Genomic DNA, 5,355 nt, shown 5'->3' with positions numbered 1-5,355 from the left:
TGCAAGACAAATGTCTTTTGTGGCATATGCGCCTGAAGAGCGCACAATCAATCGCACACTTGCACTTACTTATTTCTCATAAGAGTATACTCAAATACATATACATATATAGGTACCTAATCAGCAATAGGTAGCAATTGTATTTATGAGAAATAAAAGCTAAAATACTATGCTTGCGAAATTGTTTTTGTATAGGTACATACATATGTATGTCTCTTATGCCAACGTTAGTGTTGCTTTATCGCTTCTATTTTGACAGTGAAAAGGAAATCATGATTTATGCAACACCTTAGGCAGCCCAGAGCGTTGTCCAGAATGGCAGAGTGGTAGAGCGCATTTCTGTGTCAATTAGAGCACAAAGGAAGTTAGGTATTTACGTATGTACATGCAGTTCCAAGACACAGGTATGTGAAGATTTATGCCAAGAAAATAAACAAAGATTTCACTAAAACTTTATATGGCACTATTTTGTTTTCAGGATATGAAATATCTCAACTGAGTAAATTGCGTTAAAGCTATCAGGATTATTCTTTTTCGGACACTTCTAGTGTTGAATATTACAATTACTTCGTACTCTTTCATAATCCCAAGTAAGCTAGAATCTTTAAGAGCTACTTCTTAATCACTCCTCAGTAGTACGAAATGCATTCACTTTGTTTCTTCTTCAATTAATCTCTTTTTACGTTTGAGAACTGTATACGTAGAGCTATTTAATAGGTCTCAAAGCTATGCTAAAAGAACTACTTCGAGTAGAAAGGTTTTCTTTTGCTTGTAGAAGGTAAATCGAGGTAGTCAGACACAGTTCGTCAATTGTAACAAAGGACAGAACTCCACCCTAATTTATTGGAATTCCTCAAAATTTCTGAAAAGATAAACACAGCGGAAAATAGAACTAACAACACTAGTTTCCACTAACTCAATACGCAGTATCAGTAATCTGAGCCTAGAGAACGCCGTAAATTAGCTGATGAACTGTAAACTATTGTCTTCAGGAACTAGATTAGAGAGACAGATGGTGCCAACTGTCAAACCTGACCAACACCCGTACTTAGAATAGAGCATACAATCCCTGTTGAGAGAACATAATAACGCCAACGATTTCACGGCGATATTACTTAAAACAGCTCGTGTTTCGTAACATTTTATCTCCATTCTTTGTAACGCTGGGTATAAAATCAAGAGACGTTTCCTATTAGCAGATCTTCTGAGCGCTGCATACCAAGCAGTGGTGCCAAATCTTTTACACATAAAATGGTAAATGGGCAAAAAAATAAATCTAGTTCTTAAAAAAAGAAAAGACTCGTAAACCCTTATTCCCTATACTTCTTTCCCCTAACATATTTCATAGTCAGTGGCAAAGTCAAGTTTCAAAGTCAGTGGCGCGACTTTCAAGGGAATATACAAATGTGACCTTACTCCGATCTACAACTATCTTCCCCCAGAGCTAAGAGAGTCCCGCGATGCGATGTACACACCAACTTTCCAAGCATTTCCGGAAAGTCTCTAACACTTTCAAAGGGAGGTTAGTGCAAGCTGCGTTTTACTCACCGATTTATCACATTTTGCCACTTCCCAACTAAGCCATAAAATAATTTTATTCCTAACTCATTGAAGGCCTAAGGAAACAAGGAGTTATGTCGTAAAAAATTCAAAGAAAAAAGTGTTTTTAATAAAAAATTAAGCAAAGTACATATAAACTTTCTTAGTAAATCACATCATAAATTTCAGACCGCAGAGGCCTATAAGCTTGATTCGGTGCAGGGTGCTCTAAACTTCTATCATGCTTCTTGCATATCAACCTATGGTAACTAGAGCACAGACGGAAACGTATACATTCATAAGCGCTAGACTCACCAATAATTTCTTAAGTCGCGCTGGTTTGGTGGTCAGCCGTTACTAAGTATTACGTAGCTACAAAGCTAAGCGGAATTCAAAGTTCAGCAGCCGCTGACATAACAGGTGCAATGAGATCCTGTCCGACGGATATTTTGAACGTCCTTCTTGCCTTATTACCCATAGATATCTTTATCGAAAAATCAGCTGCCAACGGCGCTATCAGACTACGTGCACTGGAGTTCTGGAAGAAAATACCATTCGGGCACGGTTGCATCCTAGACGCACTGCCGCCTGAAATTAAAGCGCCTCCCACTGATAATATTCTGTCGAAGACCTCGGTTCACCACAAACCCTGGAACTGGACTAGAATCAAGGACTCGAACTTCTTGCAGGGCTCAACTGTCATTGCGGACGGGTTGGTGCAGGGGTTTTCATTGGGAAATATAACCCACAGTTATCATTTCGCAGGAGAGAGCTGGCCTATATTTCTGTCCAATACGAAATTACCTAAATATGGGTTCCGGGACAAACTAGCAAGAAGCGGTTCCGCACTGCACATGTCTCACGTTGTGGACATGGGCACCTCGCTTAGGGAGATTAATACAAAAATTACCGAAATTCATCACTCGAAGGCCAAGCAGAGGTGGTACTACATAGGATCTTAAAGGATTACTACGACCCACTTAAAATCAAAACTCTCTGAGGAATGAGCAAAGAAAATGCCTACAAACTTATTTCAGAGTGCACAGGGCACTGGCCCGTTGTGGTGCTAAAAGGATAGCACTGCCCTTCAATAGCTTCCGCCGCAGTTGCGATGACCCGGGCTCAAAAAAGACAGTCGAATACAGTCCCGCAGAATATTTCAGAGTGTTGCTGCCTTCCCCTGTATGACGTATTTACTGAAATTTTTTGAAGCCCTCAAATGGCTGTAGGTTGCAGGAGATGTGGAATCAAAATGGTAAGTAATTTCTGGTCACCAGGGTGGCAGTCTACTAAAACCAAGCAACCAAGCAACCTATGCAGGGAGTCACCGAGTCTACAGGTTCCATTATTTAACCCTTTCAGTGCAAAAAGTCAGTCGTTCAAGAAAAAAAATCTGAAAATTTGTATACCGGCTTGCTTATTTTGGGTCTTTGCTTTCAAAAATACAATACAAAAATTATATGCATTTACTTTTACTGTTATTCAGCGTCCATTATATTGCAAAATGAGAAGTAATACCAATTATATTTATCTCCCTCTTCTGCGAAATATATTTTAAAACATTGAATATTTAATACTTAACATTTTTTTAAGCAAAAACAAATGTGCCCTATATATTGGACGTTTGTATTGAAAGGCTTAATGCCACAGGTGAGTTTATCAGCACTTGCACTTACACAACTTAAACAACTACGAAGCAGTAGTCCTTTTATTTCAGTACCTACTAGTCGGCGTAGTTACTCGCGAAGTCTTGAATACTTTGCCCACACCATTCTCCCTAATTATTTGATAAAAGTATACCCTTGAATAATTGTTTAAAGTAAATAAAATAAACTCCACCACTTTGCACACAAAAAGGGTGCAACCAATTTATTTTCAGGCACAAAAGTTCCTATAGTTCAATCAGGTTGGTTCACAACTATCGTTTCGCACCCACTCAGCTCAGTCCTTTCTCGTCCTTGTTCGGCAACAGAAAAGTGCAATATTTGCGCACCTGTCTACATGCAATTGATATTCGTTTAAAGACGACAAAGTCCTTTTACAACTGGCTTAAGCGAACAAAAGAAATATCAACATCAAATAGAAAATCGCGAAAGCATCGAAAGCTAAATGAAATAAAATACAAAACCGTTGAACGGACGAAAACTTTTTACGCATTCCAGCGAACGCACTTTTTGCTGCTCCTCCTCCAATTGCATACAACAAGTTCGTATATTGTTATTTTTGTTGTTGTGCCTGCTGCTGTTACCATTGCTGCTGATTGCCAAAAGCGAATTCTCATGAAACGAAATGAAATCAAATGAACGTTTGGCAACTCGTTACGCGCATTCCACAGCAGCCATGAACGCGAAAGCGAATGTGAAATTGATAGGAAAAGGACGTACGGCGGACAGGGGCAACTGAGCCCAGGGAACCGACTGACACACAGTTTCACAAGGAGCCCTACGCTGCGCCTTGCTTTTACAATCAGCAAAAGTTGTATATACACCACCCGCTGCCAATGCAGGTGGCACCCGCCGTGTGGCTGCTGGCGAAGAGGTGTAACGGGCCTGCTCTAGTGGAAATTTAGGAAAGCGCGTATTGTAGAAAAACGGATATAGCAATTTAGACACTTTTCAAACAAACTAACGGGGGATTACCGAAACAAAAAAACACTGCACAGTGTTCAAAGTTGGAGGAGCAGTAAATTAAGATCCAAAATTTTATTTTGATAAGCTTAACCCTAAGCTAAGCCCTAAAAGGTCTAGAGAAATAATGGTATGAGAATATTTCAAAATTTATTAATTAGCGAGCCCTTTAGCTGGGGTATTCCTGAATAGGAGTATAGCTCTTGAATAGGCAAGCCCAAAGTAATTGTTGTTGACAGGAGTTTTGAGAACGTAGACAGAAAATTTTTGGGAACACTTTCCTACATTAGATTAATTCGTGAATTGTTTGAGAATTGCATTCATAAGGCAGGAAGGAGACAAATACAGCATGTCGTAAGCACCAGTTAAGTAGAGTTGCTTTTAATGGTGGATGCTTTTTGCGGAATACTTTCAGGCACTTCGTATTTGCGTAAAAGGCTTACAGCATGATGATAAAGAGGCGGCATACACGATGCGACTGACTCGCGAGTCGGTTTTGATGTCTTAATGAAAATAAATATGTTTTTCCTTACACCGGCATGACTCTGAATGACTCAAGTGTGTGCAGTCGGCAGATGAGTCAACACGTATACAGATGAGTCGCGAGTCAGCCGCACCATCTATGGAGCCTATGAGAATTATTTGAAAGCGACAATTACTACAGGCATTACTAACTTTCACTCTTCGGGATAATGTTGTGTCTTTTTGGAGAAGCATATTCATATAAGTACTAACCTTCTTGGGCAATAATATTTTCTGTCCGCCTTAATGATCGGAAAGTACCCAATGCTTATGTTTTCTATCAACTATGAAGTAGTAAGCATAATATTTATTTCAGTACGTTGTCCTTCTAAAGGCACTTGTTCAATTGGTGATATAACTCCCAGTTTAACCTAAAGCAGTCGTAATTTAGGTTTGCATAAATTTCAGTTGGGTATCAGCTTGAACTCGTCTCAGGACACCACCCAACTTATGGGCTTATTGTTCGGATGGTTCGGCATACATATATTTTTGTTTGCTGGTTTTGTTTTGTACTTATTTCTGCAATTAATTAAAACAACTTATTTGTACTTGCTCTAATTAATTCTTCTTTTTGTTTCCTTTTCAGGTAAGTGTGACCAGTTTTCGCCCAACGGGAAGTTGGATTAGTAAGTAGCTGCTTTCGTTAGAGTTAAATGAAATTATAGAA

This window comes from Rhagoletis zephyria, unplaced genomic scaffold (assembly GCF_001687245.7).
Source record: "Rhagoletis zephyria isolate East Lansing unplaced genomic scaffold, Rhagoletis_zephyria_1.1 Rzeph_scaffold_00695, whole genome shotgun sequence".
In the NCBI taxonomy this organism is placed as follows: domain Eukaryota; kingdom Metazoa; phylum Arthropoda; class Insecta; order Diptera; family Tephritidae; genus Rhagoletis; species Rhagoletis zephyria.
Note: the sequence above shows the minus strand (reverse complement) of the source record.